The sequence below is a fragment of the Heterocephalus glaber genome, unplaced genomic scaffold (assembly GCF_053883595.1).
Source record: "Heterocephalus glaber isolate CG9 unplaced genomic scaffold, H.glaber_assembly_v1.0 deba00001429, whole genome shotgun sequence".
Taxonomy (NCBI): Eukaryota; Metazoa; Chordata; class Mammalia; order Rodentia; family Bathyergidae; genus Heterocephalus; species Heterocephalus glaber.
In genome coordinates this window covers 26,766,913-26,787,751 of record NW_028258294.1, presented here as the reverse complement: position 1 = coordinate 26,787,751, position 20,839 = coordinate 26,766,913, and the positions used below count along the sequence as shown (strand labels likewise).

Here is a 20,839-nt window from a genome sequence, read left to right as displayed (position 1 = left end):
TCCTGTCCACTCAATCTGCGCAATTTGGTTGGATTCTTTAGCCATCTTCAACTCTCATGTTTCACTCCTTAGATATTATTGCAGGTTTTCTCACTGATGTCCCTGCTTCCAACCGCCCCCCCCACTGCTTCTTGCACACTGTAGGCAGAAGAAAATATCTAAGCTGCTGATCTGATTCTGTTATTTCTCCACTTAAAAGCTTCAGTGGTTCTGCTTTCTCTTAGAATACAATCCTACTTCTCTATCACATATAAGCCTCTTCACTCTGATCTTCTTTTCCAGACTCACTTTCTATGACCCTTCCCTGCCCACACCAGTCAGATTCTGACCCACACCAACCTGGTCTTTTTTCCTGTACTTTGGTTAAGGTTGCTCTCACTGTCTGGAATACCCTGCTAATCTGTTGGCAAATTCCTGCTCATCCTTCAAGACCTGAGTCCTCCTCCTCTGGGAATCCAACTTTCCTCAGCCAACCTTAACTAAGGCTAATTAGATGCTACTTACACCATTCCCATGCAAGACCCTCTTTTTTCCCTTCATAATCTTTCTGGCCCTGTTGAGTCAGATAACCCCAAAAATCCTTTGCTGAATCATTTAATCCAACTAGCTCATGTGGTAAATATTGAAAGTAATATGAAATAGAAGTGACTTATATAGGGTCACACAGCCAGGGCTTGGGTTAGGCTTGAACCAGATTTCCTGATTCCTGATGCAGTACGTATTGATGGTTGGGGCTTAAAATTCTACTGTACTCTTTTTTTTTTTTTTTTTTGTACCAGGGATCGAACTCGGGTCCTTGTGCTTTTGAGGCAGGTGGCGGAACCGCTGAGCTAAAGCCCCGGCTCTCTGTTGTACTCTTGAAATCAGTGATAGACCATTGTCCAGTCAGACCACACTGACAGTTTACCTCATATGTGTTATAAGAGAAATCAGAAAAGCAAAAGCAAGTCTTGGCCTGTTTTGGAGTGTTTCTTTTTTGCATCTAAAACCTGAAGAGACAGTGTAGGGGGTTAATTGCCAGGGGTACAGGTACACCTAGAGGTCGCACTCAGAGACGTAAGGAAATTAACAGCAAGGGGTCTCTGAGAGGAAAAATAGGGCTTATGCTCCTTGGGAGCCTTTAGAGGCCAGGCTGCCTCTGACCTGTCAAAGCACTCTCCTTCGTGAAATTCTTCCCAAAGTCTAAATTTACTGAGCAGGCTAGGGTCCATGAGCTAAGCCAAGGCTCTATGGAAAACATGATGAGAGACTTTCACCCAGACTAGGGATGCAGAGAGGGAGGGAGGACCTGGGTTCTGGCAGCCCCTGAAGTCAGGACCTCAGGGCATGACACCAGGAAAGGTACATCCCAGGCTTGGGAGCTCTGTCCTCATCAAAAACTCCTGTGCCTACATCTGGGTCCTCAGAGGGGCCAGGATAGATGACAGGTGAAGCAGAGGGAACTGCCCAGAACCACAGGGCAACATGGGGGACTTCGACTGAAGCACAGGCCCAGAAACAGCACGGAAATCTTGTGAATACTAATATAAAATTCCTCATCAGCTTATTGTAACAAGTAATTGAAATTCAACTTGATTTATAAAAATTTAAAAAATAGAATTCTTCTTTCACAGCTGTATGAATAGACTGATGGTTCACACTAATTCTTGTTCCCTCCCTCTCACTCCATTTAGGGACCAGCATGGACTTGCTTGGCTTAAATTTCCACTCTGCTATACACTAACGTTTTGTTGTGGGAAAATGATGGAACCTCTCCAAGCTTCAGCTTCCTCATCTGTAAAATTATGATAATAAGAACACTCACTGCAAAGAATGATAGAATAAAGTGAGATAATGTACATGAAGGGCACTATACATTTCTGGGTCATAGACATGTCCAACGGCTGTAGTTATGTAGCTATTACAGGAAAGTGTTTTGTCAGGCAGACACCCCTGAGTGCCCTGCTATATCCAAAGGCACCCTGATTTGGACTGGTTAATTTATCCCTTTGACTTTGGGTACTGTACTCCACCATACTTCCCACTACAGCCTGCCAGAGTTCTCCCTGCACATTCTGAGACTGCTGCTGAGATCTGCCTGTGGAAAGGCAGTGTCTTTTGTACTCACCTGTGTGCTCTCAGTGCTTGAGTTTTCTTTTGTTGCCTCCAGTGTACCCTGTGTTATTACTGACTCAGGGCCCTCACACATGCCCACTGCTGAGAATTGTCTTCCCTCCTTCTGATATGAATTCTCTTCCCTCTTGTATATATTGCCACCTTTACTCACCTTCAGGTCTTTGTTTGAATATCTTTATCCAGAGAAGTCTTTACATTCTTCATACTGGGTTAAATCCTTTCACGTGCTCTGGTCACACCTGAATTTTCTTCTGTAACAAGCTCTACAGTTATAGAATTATTTCTCCTAATGTCTCTTTTCTCCAATTAATGTAAAACTGTGTGGACAGGGGACCACAGCAATCTCATTATTGGGTGGGTGCTTGAATAGCGTCTGAATGTGTTCACACTTGTATTTGCTTAATGAATGGATGGATATTTTGCTAAATATTTAAGATCACTCCCCACTTGGCATCAGCTTATTAAATTATATATATCGTTTCTCCATTTTCAGTTCTTATTTGCATGTGTTCATTACAGGTTAGAAGAAAGGAAAAGGCTGATGAAACCTACACTAACTAGATCCAGAATTTTCCTTTATGTACTAAACTTTCACAATATAAATAATGCATGCTTATAGAAAAATTGTAAAATATAAATAAAAAACTAACACTTATGATCCTACAAACATTAATATTTGCATATATAATCTCTCAAACTTTTCTGTATAAATTTGTAAAAATATAAATCCTTCTCTACATACTGCTTTGTAATCTGAATTTTTTCACTTGACACTTGTACATTATTGTGAACATATTATAAATTCCATTAAGTAAAATAATTTATTTAACCAATTTCTTAGTGGTGGATATTTATATTTTTTAAAACTTTTTTATGATTCTGTGAACCATATTATAACAAATCTCCTTTTAACTAAATATCTGTGCAAGTCCTATTTTCTTAGGACAAATTCCTAGAAATGGAACAACTTGACCAAAGACCATGTTACAAATCTGTGTAGTACACATTGTGAAATTCCCACCTAAGGTTTCAGGAATGTACATTCCCTATAGCAGAGTGTGGTAGAAGTCTTACAGAGAATCTGTGAATCTTCTAGAGCCCTTCCCCTGGCAAATTTGCTATCCTGTGAAATTGAGTTGGCCAACCCATCCTTTCTGTACAGCAGGCATGGCACTCAGTTCTTAGACACTTCTCATTTTACCTCACCTCCCACCTGTCTTTCAATGAGATTTCAGTTATTTTCAAATGGCTGTACACATATTTTAGGATCTGTCTAAAGAATAAACCCAGTGTGCTGATATCTCTTCTGCTCAGATCCCTTATAAATACCCTCACTGGAGAAAGCACCACAGTCTCATTCACCAACACTACATATTCTTATCTTTCAGTGTATCTCTGTTTAATAGCTAATTTAAGAACATGGAATATGGAAGTCATCTTCTGTACAGGAATGGAAAGAAATCTTTCCATGAGGGAAAGAGGTGATCACCTGGTATAAGCAATATGTTTCATTTAAGGTTCAGCATGGAAAGAAGTTCCAGAATCTTTGCAAGTAAATGTTTCTTCCCAAAATATAGCAAAATTACTTAGCTCTCCATATAAACTGATTTGCTGCTAAATCCTTTGCCCCTAGTGTATCAATTAATTTTCATAATCAACATCAGAAGTATATATTATATCATTTTATATATGAAGGAATTGAGGTTTATGGTGATACATTAAAAAAAAAATCTATTGAGTACCTACCACTGCATTTAGTGATGTGGGGGTTCCTAATAAGAGCGCGTTCAAAGGATCGAAAACACAATGCAAGTATGTTCAATTCTTGTAGGAAGAAATTATTTAGATATTTAGAAACAGTGACTTAGATAGAGTGCCCCTTTAAAGAGGTTTACTATACAAAGAAAGAGAGAAAGGGAACTAATAGAAAAAAGGGGGGCTCTGGTATCAAAAGAATGTTTCTTTTCTTTTATAAAGGAAATTGGATACCAGCATGCCAGGATGGAGATGGTTTGAACAGAGAATGTAGGACATAAAGAAGTGTACAGAGCAGAGAAACTTCATCTACTTTAATAAAAATGGGATATGGAGATGGAGATGGGTAAGTGTGGAAGTTGGGGTATTGGAATTCTCTCTTCTGAGCCTTCCGTTTTTCTGAGAAAAGTAGGAAGTAAAGGCGGTAACAGAGAGAGAATAGAGTGGGGAGGTTTGAAGAAAGCAGACGTATGGGATGATCAGCCAGGAAAGTGAGGCTGTGAATGAGCTAGGGAAGTCTATGATGATTGCCAGCCAGCATTAAGGCCCCATGGAAGATAGAAGTCCCACATTTAATGAGACTAGTCAGTAAGATTATGAATTTCTCTCCAATCAAATCCAACTGTTGAAGAAGCAAAGAAGTGAATATAATCAGGCCTGTCCTTTATTTCAAAGGAAAGGGGAAAGAAAGTTAAGGATACAGTATATGCAAGAGAAAAATTGTTGAATGACTATGGGATTTAAGAACGCATAATGAGTGAAAAGAACTGATGAAAGTAGTAAGAGGTAGTGAAATTCTTGCAGTACAGTGAACTGAAGGGCCTGATGTGCTTCTAAGTGGTGTTGGAGTTGAGGTGAAGGGGATGCAGGAAACTGATTAGGGAGAAGATAATAGAATGGGATAGTTGAAATTAGAAAATGGAAGTAAAGTATGTTTTTCTCAAGGTTATATAATATTACATTGGAGAACCAGAACTCACACCCAGGGCTCTGTGGTTCTGGAGCCCACCCTAGTACCCAGGCAGTGCACTAAGGACAGTGTGAGGGTTGCATTAGCTCATAGAAGTACCATTGACCGTCATGTATGCCGTGGACTCCTTGTTTCTATAGCCAAATATTTATAGCACTGCATGAGGATGGAGATGTAACGTTTCTCTTCCTTTTCTCCTCCCCCTCCTACTTCTTACAAAAATAGTAACTGGTTCAGATGGGCTGGGCTAGTTCCACAGAGAACATATGTTTGATGAGGGAAAATACACAAAGCCAGCTAATGTGAAAATGCAGGGTCCATTATTAGTTTGGAATTTAAATATCAGTTTCTGCTGTTTGTGCCTTTCTGCTGTTTGTGATTTTCTCCATGAAACTGATTGTTATCTTTGCAGCTTGATATCTCCCCTGGGGGTGCTTGGTAAAAGCACCCACCCTTTTAGGATATTAACCATTCTATAACAGCAAAACCATGGATATGTCTTGTGGTGTTATATGTGGGGCAGCGTTAAATATGAAACAGACACTGAGGCACATTGAAACTGTGAGGCAGACTGATGACAGCCCAGAAATGCTCAGAGTGAGGCCCTGTCTCCTGTGTGACTGTTGACAGCAAGAATGTTCACTGTGAATTTCTTGAATATTATTGATTCAGAGCAGGAAGTCATGTGTCCTCCCTGTAGCATTTTCTCTGTGTGTCTCTGTCTCGAATTTCTGTCTTCTCTTTCATACACACAGGACAGCTTGAGAAGTGTATCCAGGCTTCACAAAAGCTATGTGCCTTGAGCCTATGTAGTATGAACTTTGACTGTTGTGAAAAAGCATAACCCCTAGGTCTCCAGGATGACAGTGGTCATTCAGATGAGAATGACCAAGGAAATCTTGGATATTTGAATGGCCGTGTTTCCAGCGATCATTAGATTTGGTGAATGCTTCTTTCCTCTGGATTTCTGGGGTGACCTACATGAAGTGCCAGCTGTGTGAATGTGCCATGGTTGCCTGATATTCCCTCAATGAAAGACACAGGCCTTTCCTAGAGGAGACGAAGAAGCTGGCTTCTAGTCAAGAGGAATTTTATGCTTCATTTATTTCAGAGAACAAAGTGACTCAACCAGAAACTCATAATTTAGTGCTAGGCTTAACCAGAAAGAAAGCAGCAAAAGAAATAGTGCTGAGGTATATAAATGTGTGTGTGTGTGTGTGTGTGTGTGTGTGAACGTGTGTCTGTATGAGCATGCATGAGTGTGTGCATGTTTGTGTGTGTATAGGTATATACATGTATATTTTTCTTTTGTTTTCCATAAACAAAAAGGCTGGGTGAATGTTTCTATAAATAGTAAGGCTAAGTGGATACTTTCAGAAATCCCTCTCAACCCTCTCCTTTATTTTATACTTTTATTACCACCATTAATCATACCTTATTCTTTCATTAGTCTCCTTCATAGGATCCATTGCCTTAATGATGGCATTATATCTTTAGAAACAGTACTGCCAACGTAAGCCCAAGAGAGCCTTGGGAGATCATAAGATCATAAGCCTCAAAGAGATCATAAGGAAAATTAGACTTTATGTAAGAATAACAATAATGAGCATTTATTGAGCAACTTATGGAGCAACTTATTTTTGTATATACTAATGTACATTAGGTATTTTTTTCTGAGAGGAGGTCTTGCTAAGTTGCCCAGGCTGGCCTTGAACTTGCAACACTCCTTTTTCAGCTTCCTGAATAGCTAGGGTACAGGCACATGCCATTTCATCTGGGTGCTAGTTATATATTTATATCACCTAATGTCTTAGTCATTTTCCTCATCACTGGGACAAAATACCCCATACCCACAACTTAAAGGAAGAGAAGTTTATTTTGGTTCGTAGTTACAGCCCATGGGCAGATGGGTCCTGGGCAGAACAGCATGGCAGAGGGTCATAGTGGAGGAAAGCTGTTCATGTTATCACAGCCAGGGAGCAGAGAGAGAAAGGAGGAGCTGGGGAGGGAGATGCACCCTTTCATGTCCCCAGTGAACTGCCTCTTCAGCTTGGCCTTAACTTCAAACAGCACATTTGGCTATGGGTTCGCCATAGTAATCCATAGTGAAGTAATCCAGTGATGACTATAGTAACCCCATGAGCAAATCACCTCCCCAAAGCCTCACCTCTGAACACAGGAGGCTTTGGGAGTACATTCTAGATCTAAAGCATTCTACCTAATCTTCTCAATAACCATACGTGGGAGAAAAAGTTATTTCCAGTAGATAAGTGAGAAAAATGAGGCTCTTAAACATAACTCATTTACCTCAGGGCATCTTTTGAATAGATTTGAATCCAAATCTGTCTAGCTCCAAAGTCAAGATCCTGTCCCATCCACCTCATTCCTGATTTTCCCTCTACTGTCTCTGTGCCAGCACTTCTTTCCCCTCCATGCTGGCCTCTTACTGCAACCTCCTATCCAGACCCAGCTTTTGGATGACAATGCACGCACCTTCCTCTAAAGTATATGTGCTGCTGCTCTAAACATGAGTATGCATGTATCCACTGTAATATAATGTCTTTAACTCTTTCAGGAAGATACCTAGAAAGGGAACATCTGGGTCAAATGAAATTTCTAATTTTACTTTTTTGAAGAATCTCCATACTGATTTCTATAGTGGTTGCACTAGTTTATATTCCCAACAACAATGTAAAAGGGTTCCTTTTCCTCACAGCCTCACCAGCAAGTATTATTTTATTGTTTTCTTGATTATAATCATTCTTGAGTAAGATGGAATCTCTGTTTTGTTTTAATTTAATTTCTCTAATGCCCAGAAATGTTGGAACATTTTTTCATGTATTTATTGGCTTCTTCTGAACTTCTTCTGAGATGTGTCTATTCATTTCAGGTGCCCATTTTTTGACTGAGTCTTTTGAGTTTTTTGTGTATTCTAAATAGCAGTCCTCTCTTCAAGGAATAGCTGGCACACATTTTTCCCATTCTGTAGGTTATCTCTTCACTCTGCTGTTTCTTTTTCCGTAGAGATGCTTTTTGATTTGATATGATCTCATTTTGTTGATTCTTGATGTTATTTCTTGTGCCCTTGGAGTTCTGCTTAAAAATTTCTTGCCTACACCTATGTCATCAAGATTTTTAACTATTTTATCTTCTAGCAGATTGTATTTAATATTTAGATCTTGGGCTTCACTTTTGAACCATGTCCAATTCTTATATTACCATTATTAGCAATAAACAAATCATTATGGTCTATTCACATCTGGATTCTGATCATGTGCTCATATAGAGAATGCTAAATGTCCTTACTTTGGAATAAAGAATTACAAGCCAAGAGTAGGGGAACCAGAGCCCATTGTCAACATCAAAATTGCTCTTTGTAGCTTCATAGCTCTCTTGTTTTTGGAAGTTTGGTTAAATGCAATCTTTTACCCAGGGGCTGAGAATGAGCAGCATGTGAAGGGCAGTTTGGGAAATATTTGGAGTTGGTTCAAAGGATGAGCAATTCTCAGAAAGAAGGGAAACTTTGTGGTTCTGGCCAGCAAATACCAGGTGCCACTTCTCTCTTCTGTGAGATAAAATCATCATTCTACCTATAACTTGAAGTTAGCCTCAGAAACATGGTATGGATGCTGCTGCTGGTACCCTGCTTATATCCTCCTTGGGCCTCATACTTCAATGCTGATAGCACTATTCTCTAATTTTTGCCAACTACCTCTCTGCCTAAGGGTTTTCTTTGATCTGCCCACAGGGCATGGGAGACTGGAAATGTTAAGATTTGCTTCTTCTGGGCATAATCAATCAGTAACTGATAGCAGTGGGAAAATATGCTTCCTGGCTCCCTTGCCTCAGTGAGGATAACTCTAGGGTCATAATTTATACCACCCCCCAGAATCCCCCAAGAAGGTTAATCTTCAGTTGACCATAGCAGCTACTTGCTTGATAATGCATCCTTTATTCTTTATTCTTTATTTACTTTGTTTTCCCAACCCACATTTACATTTCCCTGCCAGTGTATACTGGATTCACTGCCCAAATAAATCACATGCATTTGAATCTTTATCTTAAGGTCTATTTTTTGAAGGAACTCAGACTATGACACAGGTCATCATATTTTTTTCCTTACAGACTTTTTTATCTTGGTCAAACCAGAAGGTTAGATAAGTAAAGTTCTCTTGACTATGAACCAGTGTTGAAAATTCAAACATCCACAGAAATGAAGCAAGTTACATAATAGGAGACATGAGCTACATAGAAATGCTTACCAGATGGTATAATCCCTCTCTCAAACAGCCAGCTGCTTTGCAGCCTCAGCCAATTGTTGCTATGTGGAAAAATAGGCCCAATGTGGCCACATCAAATTTTTTCATGAGAAGCCAGAAATCCAGATTTTTATGTAGAATCTCTTAATATGTAAATATTGGCCACAAATTCAGATGCTTTTAAAATACTGAGCTAGCTAAATAAAACACATCTGTGAGCCATGCTTGGCCCAGAGGCCATAACTTTGCATTTGCTATTACAGATATACAGCCCTTAGCTGGAAATTTGTAGGCAATACTTAACAAGAGTTTTAGTACTTTAAGTGGATTTTCACAGCCATTGTCACATTACTTTTAACAGGTCCTACCCTCGAGCCCACCCACAAATGATTGTGTCTAGTATTGTATATCTGCTCAACAAACAAGAGATCCAAGTGGGAAGAAGAAGCAAGCATGGACTTGGCATCTGATTGTGGTCTGGCTCAGTGCAATATTATTAGTGCCAACTGGAAAGGAAACCACCACCGAGATCCATCACAACATGTGCTATCGCGGTGAGTTTAAATTGGGTGGAAATGTTGTGAGTTTAATAAAATAGAACTGTTGAGATGTACATGTGTATCTGGGTTTAGCTGATAGATCCTCCAAGGGCATTGTGATGTCAAATATGTTTGGCAGGTTCAATTCTCTTAGCACCCACATTTGCACTGTGTTTAAGATGGGGTGATTGGAAGCACGTGTGTTAACAGTAACTATGCACGACATGTGAAATTAGGGAAGTGTGAAGGTTTCACTCTGACTTTCATTGTCCTAAGCTAACTTTTTCCAGTTGTGTGTGGGGAGAAGGAGCAGAGGTTACATCGTTTTCTTTTTTTAATTTTAGAAAATAACTTGAACGTGTAGCCTGTCTTTCATTTTGGAGCCCAAATGCATGTATGATAAGAATTGAGATCATTGAATTCTATCAGAGAGCTAATATACAGCACAGTGACAATGAATAATCAATAATGAATAATGATGCATTGCATACTTGAAATTTGATAAAAGAATAGATCTTAAGTGTTATCACCATCATCACACAAAAAATGGTAACTGCAAGGCAATGGATATGTTAATTAGCTTCAGTGTGGTGATCATTTCACAATGTATATAATTATATCAAAACTTCACCTTGTACATTGTAAATATATATAATTATCAATTATAATGCAAGAAAACTAGAAAAAAGAAAATGGAAAATGTAAGCTTATAAGAAAAACTATTTGGGGAAGAGGTTGATATCAAAATAATTAAATGTCAAGGTCATAAAAGACAAGGAAAAATTTAGTAATTGTCATAGATTAAAGAACATTAAGAAGACATGACTGCTAAATACAATATGGAATCCTGGACTGGATCATAGAATTAGAAATGGACTTTGGTGGAGAGAAATGGTGAAATCTTAATAAAGTCTGTAGTTTAGTTATTAGTATCAATTATATACTTAGTTTTGACAATTGCAATATGATAATATAAAATGAAGCTAAGTGAAAAATATATGGGAACTCTGTACCTGTTTTATACCTCTTCTATAAATCTAGAACTATCTCAAAAATGTTTTTAAAAACTTAAAAAAAGATGATTATAAACAGGATTCTAGACCTTAAAAGAACTAAGCCAAGTAAGTAGAAATTATTACAAAATCCTATATGAGTAGTCTTTTAAAGGAGGAGGACCTTGGTATGTTACTCATTATATGCAGAATTGTACTTTAGCTCCATTTTACAGATAAAGAAACAGGTCAGAAATCTGTACTTGTCAGAGCTCATTAGTGCATATGTAGTGAAGATAAGTGACTGATAATTTCTGCTGGGAACATTTCCTTGACCTTAAATGTTTACACAGGCAATTCTGAGGCACATGGATAAATAAAAATGACAAAGGGACAGATATAAAAGGCCAAAAATACGCAGTACAAGTAAAAATAATTTTGAATGATTGAGATAATATCTCAGATTAATGGTAAAGGATATCTTATTCAGTTGTTTTAGAAGAGCTGAGTTTACATTTGAAAAAAAATCAAAATAGAGTCCTACCTTGCACAATATTTCCTATTTTCCCAATTTACAGAGGTTGAGTTAAAAGTGAAAAACAAAATTAAAAAAGTGGTAGAAGAAAACAAGAGACATTTCCTATATAATCTTGGTTTGTGCTATATTTTTTCTAAGGAAGACTCCCAAAGGCATAAATCTTAAAAGGCTGATGGATTTACTAAATTAAAAGTAAATGCATTTTTACACACCAGAAAATCTCCACAGTATACAAATCCTTCAGGTTGACCCTTTATAACCACTCCACTTACCTCATGCCCTCATCCTCTACTTAACTGTTGGTGGCCACTACTTTGTTCACCATTACTATCATTTTGTTATTTCAAAAACATCCATAGAATTAACTAGTATATAACTTTTTGGAATTGGCTTTTTTTAGTTCAACATATTTCTCTAGAGATCCATCCAGGTCTTTGCAATATAGTAGTAGTTCATTCATTTTTATTCTGCAGTAGTATTCCATGGTAAGAATGTACCACAATTTTGAGCGATCATGGTTTTAATTTGCATTTCTCTGTTGGCTAATGGTGTTGAACATATTCTCGTGTGGTTGTTTGCCATTTGTATACACTCTTCTTTGGAATGTCTTTGCCATATTATCCAATTAGACTTTTTTTATTGCTTAGTTTTGAGAATTCTTTATGTATTCTACATATTAGGCTTTTGCTGCATATGTGGTTTACAAAGATTTTTTTTAGAGCAAATGTTTTACTTTTCATGAACTCTATCAGTTTTTTCTTTATAGATAAGCTTATGGTAAGAAGTCTAAAAAATCTTTGCCTAGCTCCAAGACTTTAATATCGTCATTGTTTTCTATAAGTTTTATAATTTTACATTTTGCATTTGTCTGTGATCCATTTTGAGTAATGTTTAGTGTAAAATGTGAGTTATCTTTTCTTTAGTGCTTGAAAAATATATCGCTTCTTTCTCACTTTCTTAGTTTCCCATGAGAAATCCATTGATGTCTGAACTGTTTTTTCCCTTGTAGATGAAGTTTTAGTTTTTGCTGGTGCTTTAAAGATTTTTTTTTGTCTTTAATTTTCAGAAGTTTAATTATGATGACTTCATAGATTTCTCCCATTTAGAGTTTGCTTAGCTTCTTAAATCTATACTTTAATGTGTCTTGCCAAATTTGGGAGATTTCTGCAATTATTTCCTTGAATGCTTTTTTTCACCCACACTGTTTCTCCTCTCTTTCTGGAGCTCCAATGACATGGATGTTAGATCTTTATCACTTTTTTTGACTATTTTTTTTTTCTATTGACAATTCACTATTTTCCATGTCTCAATTACTCTGGTGTTGAGCTCATCAGCTGAGATTTTAAAAATTTCATTTATTGTATTTTTCAATTCTAAAATTTGAATTGGATCTTTATATCTTGTGTTTATTTTATAAAACTTTCTACTTAATTGTTGAAACTAGACATTTTCATATTATGTCCTGACACTCGTGTTCTCAGATAATGGTTTAGCAGGAAGAGGATAACATTTCATTATTGCTAAGGGTGTGTGTGTGTGTGTGTGTGTGTGTGTGTGTGTGTGTGTGTTGGGGGTTTCCAGCTCCCAGATCTCCACTACTAATGCAATCAAATGGCCTTACCACTGGTTAATGGTGAAAGTCCTGGCTCTTTTCCTGGCCTTTTCTAAGGAGTTATTGGGATGTCTTGATATGTCATGCAAAGGAGGAAGTTGGGATTCCTCACTTGATCTTTCATTGGTGTGCAGTGCTTCACTAAAGTGGAACAGTTGTTATTTAGTTGTTGTTGTCTTGCTTGGTTGCTCCTTTGTCCAGATTTTGTTGGGGCTATTGTTGTCTCTGTTTATTGACTTCTCCTGTTGTCATTTTCTTCAGCTCTAAATCTGAAATATATAAGGTAAAAAGAAAACACATGGAACTCACCACATTGTCTTTTCTTGTGTCCTAAGATTCCTAGGAGGTCTGCCTGCCTATACATGTTTGTTTTACACATATGTCCAGGGTTTTTACTTGCACTTAATAGGAGAAATATTTAACCTACTCCATATTTCCAGATGTGACCTTTCTCAGATGCTGTTTCTATTTTTATCTACTTTTCGAAGATCACCTTAGAAGGCTGGATATATTTACAAAATTGAATTGCACATGTATTATTTTCTTTATGCTTTCAGCAATCCTGTAATAGAGATAAAGTCTTTTAACAGGGAGATGAAGGAAGGTTCAGAGAAATTAAGCAAATGAATGAATTTATTTAGATTACTCATTCACCATTTCATTTGAATATGTCTTCTTCAAGAGCTTTTCCAATTTTCAGGATAAGCACAACTTTGAAAGCTACCTAATCTCAATTTTGTAGAAGCAAATTACTTTTTTGCATTTAGATGATCTGGTTCAATGAACTTTTTTGGTATACTGATAAGTCTTATGAATCTGAATTGAGAGATGCAAATGAAAACAATGCTGAGATTCCACCTCACTCCAGAAAGAATGGCTGCTATCATGAAATCAACCAATAACAAATGCTGGTGGGGCTGTTGGGAAAGAGGAACCCTGCTCCACCGCTGGTGGGAGTGTAGACTGATGGAACCACTGTGGAAATCAGTATAGAGATACCTCAAAGAACTAGGACTGGAAGTCCCATTTGACCCCGCTATTCCACTGCTGGGAATCTTCCCCAAAGAATTAAAAGAATCATACCACAGTGATATATGTGCGCCCATGTTCATAGCAGCACAGTTTGTGATAGCTAAAACTTGGAAACAGCCCAAGTGCCCGTCAACTGGAGACTGGATAAAGAAAATGTGGTGTTGTTTTTTTTTTTTATAAATGGAGTACTACTCAGCCATAAAAAATGAGAAATTAGAGACATTTACAGCTAAGTGGATGCACATTGAGGTGATACTCTTAAGTGAAATAAATAGGACACATATGTGTAAATACCAAATAGTTTCTCTGGTGTGAGAAACTGAAAGTGTAAATAAGGACTAAAATGTATAATAGGTAATGTAAAATAGGAAGAAAAGGGGCAAAGGGGAAGGAAGTGGGAGGGATAGGGGAAAGGAAAGAAGGGAATAGAATTAATATGAGAAAATGGAAAAATAGGAACAAAATCTTTGTAAATAGGGAGGACTGGAGGGGTTGAAGGGAGGGCTGGGCAAGGGTGAAAAATAAGAACCAAGAGAGATTATGTAAAGGTGCAAATTTCCAATGATGAATGTCATTATATTGTATACCTAAAATGTACCAATGATTAGAATGAATAATTGATAATGCAAAATAAGAAGAAAATGTCCAAAGGGGTAGGGGTAGTGGGAGGGTCAGGGGAAAGGAAAGAAGGGAAAGGAACAATGATGAGAAATGGAAAAAATGGAAATAAAGTCTTTGTAAATAGGGAAGGGTGGAGGGCATGAAGGGAGGGCTAGGAATGGGGAAAAAATAAGAACCAAGATGCATCATGTGAAGGTACAAGTTCCCAATGGGAAATGTAATTGTGTTGTATACCTGTGTGATTTTCCTGGCTTCCTACTGTGAAACTACTCAACATAGATCTTAATTCAACAAAAAATTATTTAGCACTACCAGGTGGAACTCACAGGGATTTTGAAAATGCTTTGTCAAATAAGATCTCAGCATAGTGGAAAAAATAACAGCAAACCTATATAAGATGTCAGGTGTAATTCTAAATGCTTTCCTTCTAACATTAAAAAAAACAAACCCTTTTATTCTCTATTTTGGAATAATTTCCACTTATCATAGGAGAAAATGGAGGTTTAGGGAAGATTAGTGTTTTGAATAACCTCATATTTAGTAACTAAAGGGGTGGAAGTGGAACCCAGGTGTGTTTGATGTAAATGTCTGAACTTTGAATTGTCCCTGAGAAGGATGATATTAGAAATGTTTCAAAGAGTGAGATGTCCTTGAACAGACGAAAGGAACAGATTGATTGTAACAGAGAAAGCCTGGCATTGAGCTGGATGGCAAGGAAAACTAGGACTTCAGCTTATATAGGGAGTTCAGATGGATGCAGGAAGTACATTCTGCTATCTGCTTGAGAAAAGATCTCAGCCACTAGGCCTTTTGGAATATTGTGACTTGAGATTATAAAAGTACATAGAGCAAAATTAGGGAAAAGTTTGAAAGGCAGGTTGAAGATTTTGGACTTTGTTGAAGAAAGATGGCATCTTTAAAGGATTTTGAAAGGGGAAGTGATATGTTCCAAGCCTTAGCTAAGGGAGATAATAAGATGAGGATCAGACATCTGCATTTGCTTAGCATCCAAGAGCTCTAGGGCTGTAACTCTTACTCCAAAGGAATTCCTAATGATTTCATTTGCACCAGGCCAGAGCTCCTGCCCATTTGGCACTAGGGTGTTTGGTGTGTGTGGTTTTGTTTTGACAAACCTTGGCCATTACTCCTTAACATGAAGCAGCACTTGGAGGTTGTGACCCTCTGCAGCCAGGAGCTCCTTGCCAACTGTCAAATCAAGTTCCCAAAGACAAGCCTTCTCTCAGTTCTGACCTCCCTCTCTCTCAGCTTCTTCCTTCAAGTGGTGGATGTTAACTTATTGAAATCTCCTTGAATGTTTACAAGAAGTTGGTCTTTAATCAAGGGAGGTCTCCAGCAAGCACTAGCATGGCCAGAATTGAAAAGCAGGAAGTCTTGTGGCATCCACCTGCAGCCACTCAGGCTGTCTCCTACACCTCGCTAGAGAAAGCAACAAACTCCTTGTGGAAATTTCCTTGGAGGTTGTGGAGCAAGAAGCTACTATTTTTTCAATGTGCCAGTGTGCACAAATGACTTACTCATAATGTATAACCCCCTCTTACTTTCCACAAGTTGTTGGGGTGGCTTGCAATAATAAAATTTCCATTGAAGTATAATATTTAAAAATAAAAACAAAATCCAAATGAATTCTTCAAAAATTAAAAGAAAAGCAGATAAGAAGTCACATCTGCTGATCTTTGTGAGGGCTAAGGAAGTGTTATGGCTTATATCTAGATGTCCCCACAAAGCCTCATGCACTCATAGGTGGGGCTTTTGGGAGGTGGCTGGATCATGAGTGAATGATACTGGATTAGTCTACTGATTTGTTTAGCATAGTTCTGGGTGTGGATGATGGACTTTCTGAGGAGGGAGGGCCCACCCTGGGTGCTGGTGGCACCAACCAAAAGACCTGTAGTGAGGATAGATTAAAAGGGAAGGAAGAGGAAGGCACACTGCTTCCTACCTGTCTTGCCATGAGCTCTTTCTCCTCTGCCATGCCCTTTTGCCATGCTGCCCTGCCTTGGAGCCAGCTGACTATGGACTGAAACTTCCATAAACTGTGAGCTAAAATAAAACTTTTCTCCTTTTACTTGTGAGTGTCTAGTGTTTTGTCCCAGCAATGAGAAAGTATCTAAGATAGAGTGTTAAAGTATTAAGTTGTAAATGATTTTTTAGAAATATTTTATTTTATTAATTTTATCGGTGCATTTTAGGTATACAATATAATGACATTCATCATTGGAAATTTGTACCTTTACATAATCTACCTTGGTTCTTATTTTTTCCCCATTCCCCTGCCCTCCCTTCACTCCTTCAACCTCTCCCTATTTATAAAGACTTTGTTTCCATTTTTTCATTTTCTCATATTAATTCCATTCCCTTTTTTCCTTTCTCCAATCCCTCCCACTTCCCCTTCCCCTTTGGACCTTTTATTCCTAAGAAATATTTTATTTTTAATTTTCATGTCTTAACTAAATATTTCTAGGGTACAGTACGATATTTTAATATATGTCTACAAAGTATTGTGATCAGATTAGAATAACTGGTGGATCTATCACCTCAAACGTAATTTTCTTTTTTTGTTGGAAACATTCAAAATCTTCTCTACTAATTATTTTGAAATAAGCAATCAGTTGTTTTCAACCATAATTACCCTTCTGTGATACAGAATGTTAGAAAATATTTGTCTTTTCCAAATTACACTCCTGAAAGCATCAGCCATGCTCTATCCCTCCTTCACCCCACTCCTTCTACCCTTTTTAAACTTTTACATGTGAGTGAGAAAATGTGTTATCTTTCTGTGCCTGACTTGTTTAACATAATATCTTCTACCTTAATCCATTTTTCTGCCAATGGCAAGATTTCAGTTTTTATAACTAAATATTTCACTGTGTGCACACACACACACAAACAATGTATCACATTTTATTTATCCATTCATTTGTTGATGTGTACCTAGGTACACCTGGGTCAATGTACATATCTTGGCTATATGAAACAGAGAAAAAATATAGGAGTATAGCTATATCTTTGACATACTGATTTACATTGTAAACCATTTTAAAAGTCTCACTCTGATGATGACTTCCCATGCAAGATCCACATGAATAACCCAATTCATAGAAACTCCAACTAGATTCAGTTAAACAACCAATTACTTGAGTGATGGGGGGCTTAGGGTAGTTAGAAACTGTATAACTCTTAGATTAGATTTAAGCATTTTCCCTTAATTCTTATAAAATTATATTGAAGAGCCCAATAAAACTAACACTGAAGAAAAATTATTTCTTCCCTAGGGTTAGAATATAAGCGAGACAAAAGGAAAGTTCTTAGCTCTTATATGAGAAAACAAAGCATCTTTTCCCTTCTATTGAGTTATGACAGATAACTGATATGTGAAAAGAGAAGCCAGGCAAGGAAGAAGGATGGGAAATTCTGAAGTAATTATAAACCATATGGCATGACCAAAATTCATCCATTTAGGATAGGATGAATTTCTTTTTGGAGTATTCAACTTGAACTCTAAGACAATTTGGACCTTTGAAGGAAGTTTTCTTGACCACTTACCAGTCCAATTATTTAAATACAAGATGACCAACATTGCATATTTTTCATCAATTTTTATAAGATAATATAAAAGGAAATATAAAAACGACAATATAAGAATGAGAAACTAGAGTCACTTATAGCTAAATGGATGCATATTGAGGTCATACTCTTAAGTGAAATAAATAGGACACACGTGTAAATACCAAATAGTTTCTCTAGTGTGAGAAATTGAGAGTGTAAATAAGGGTTAAAATGATTAAAATGAATAATTGATAATTTGAAATAGGAAAAAAGGTCCAAAGAGGTAGGGGTGGTGGGAGGGGAAGGGGAAAGGGAAGGAGGTAAAGGAAAAATTATGAGAAAAGAAAAAAAATGGAAAGGATGTCTGTGTAAATAGGGAAGGGTGGAGGGTGTGAAGGGTGCACAGGTAATGGGGAAAAAAATAAGAACCAAGATACATCATGTACACGTACAAGCACCCAGTGATAAATGTAAATGTATTGTATACCTAAAATGTACCAACAAAAGAATTTAAGAATAATAAAAAAAGACAATTTTATCAAATGTATTCCATACAAGAATCAACTGGTTGAAATGACACCTGCCAGAGCGATGCTCAGGATAGTCAGTACGTAAATGTGCTGCCCAACCAATACTTAGGGTCAGCTGTTAAGTGGTTAATTGAAAAGTTGCTATTTTTCTTTAATAGGACTTCAGATATTTTTGTGCCTATTTAACACACATGTACCCATTTAATGTCCTTGTCATTAAGTAGTTTTCAACTATGTTATCAATTGGAAATTACTGGTTTCTGTTTCTCAGTGCAATGCCAATGACATAAATGATTTGAAAGTTTAAGCTGAACTTTTCAAGTAGTTTTATATTCATTTTCCAACGCCTATTCTGTCATTTATAAAAAATATAAATGAAGATGACTTAAGATGGACTAGAAAGATTGCTTGACTTTTTTTTTCTTAATCACTGAGGCATTGAGAGGCATTCTGATTTTGGTTTTCAACATGAAGCTGATTTGCAGATGGCTGATTGGGAAATCTTTGCAGATGTCGGAAATGTGGCCACCTGAGAAATCAAAGCTGACACACACGAAGGGCCTGACAATGTAAAAGACATTTCTGTTGATCTGGATTGGTGTGTCAAATAGAAGTTTATAGCATTGTGGCGAGGAAAACACCGTATTAAGAATATCAAATATCAGACTAGGAGGAAAGAATAGGAATATTTGGTATCTACCTCAAGGAAGCTTGGAAGGGATGATTTTTTTCTTATAATTGACTCTCTAATACATAAATATCAATGTTTTCTAGTGCCTGAGACTTTTAGTTTGTTATAATTTGTTCAATGAATACCATCCTTCTGATAACATCCATCAGATCAGAAGCCTTCATGTTGTTGCCTGGAAGTAGATTGCAACATCCTTGATGTTAAAGTCCTGTACTAGTCAGCTTAGGGTCCCCATTTTCTAGCATTCATGATGACAGAATATTGAGTGTTGAGGGATAAATAAAAGTGTGTTAGGCAAGATGGTTAAAGAAGAGAGATGCAAGTGTATGGCAGAAATTGTCAAAAATAGGGGAGTTTGAAAAGGCAAGGTATGTTCGGAGAATAGCAAGTTACACAGTGTGCCTAAAATATATATCTGAAGGGACATGGTAAAGATGAATTTTCAGAGTGGTTGGGTTCTATAATATTGAGTCTTATGAGCCAAGCTAATGATATGTTTTATATCTGTAACCCTTGAAGAAAATGACAAAGGTTTTTGCAATTAGAAGAGTTATATTCCATTTCCCCAAAAATAACTGGAAAATAAGCCCTATCATGATTTTTTCAGGATGATCATAGTATAAGCCCTACCCCAAAAATGAGTCCTAGTTAAGATGGTCAGACAGACAGACTCATTGTGTGTCTGTGACACATCGTAATACATGATAGATGTATTGAATTATAAAATAATGATATTAATATCTAATTAAATACAAACAATATTATTGACATTAATACTTAAATGATAATATAAATTATAGTTAAGTATAAGTAAATATCCAAGTGGATGCCTTTGGATGGGAGGTAAACACCAACATATACAGAGGAACTTGAGGCTTTTTGCTGAATGACCAGAGTACAGACACAACGCAGGAATATTGTGCGCACCAGATAATGAATGGACATGGTTGTGTCTAACATGAATTTTCATAATTCATTATGTCATGTGTTGTAGCGAACACAATGTGCTCATAAAATAAAAGTTTTCTGAATTTTGGTGCCTGCAATTTTGTTGCTTTTGTGTGGACCATCATTCTTAATTGTTATTTTTGTTGCTATTCCTGTCTCGTAAGTCTTCAATTAACACTTGATTTAATAGAAACTTTGTGAAGCCCAGCCTGCCAGAGGTTGTGACTTGGGTGAAGAAGTCATGGGATAAAAACACTAACAGCCAATGCACTCTCAGCAGGCTACATGGACAAGAAATTCTGTTGCTGGACATGAGATTGGAGCCAATCGTTCTACAGGAAATGTAGTTGCAAGAAATTCAGGTCCAAATTCAGGGTTTGGAGAGTCATGACGATGTTCCAGAAGATGATGGCATGTTTGTATTTGAATAAATGTAGATCTTTGCATATGAATAAATGCAGATTTTTTGTATCTAAATAAATTTAGATTGTTACACATGAAAAAAAGACACATCCCGTGAAAATAAGCTCCATTGTGTCTTTTGGAAAAAAATTAATATAAAACCCAGTATTATTTTGGAAGAATAAGGTGGTCAATGCTGGGCTTTAGAAAGCTGACTGGCAGCACGTTGATGTCCTAATGGATCTGATAACCACTAAAGACCCTTTCA

General features: G+C 37.2%; 1 long non-coding RNA gene across 1 annotated transcript in view; it reads left to right on the top strand.

Annotated features, from left to right (window-relative positions):
• The window catches only part of LOC110344271 (uncharacterized), a 222,320-nt gene that overhangs the window by 131,124 nt on the left and 70,357 nt on the right, over nt 1-20,839 (top strand). Inside the window, exons 2-3 of the long non-coding RNA XR_015451655.1 lie at nt 4,093-4,216; nt 9,461-9,653. This is a non-coding gene — a long non-coding RNA (uncharacterized LOC110344271). The remainder of the gene's footprint in view (nt 1-4,092; nt 4,217-9,460; nt 9,654-20,839) is intronic.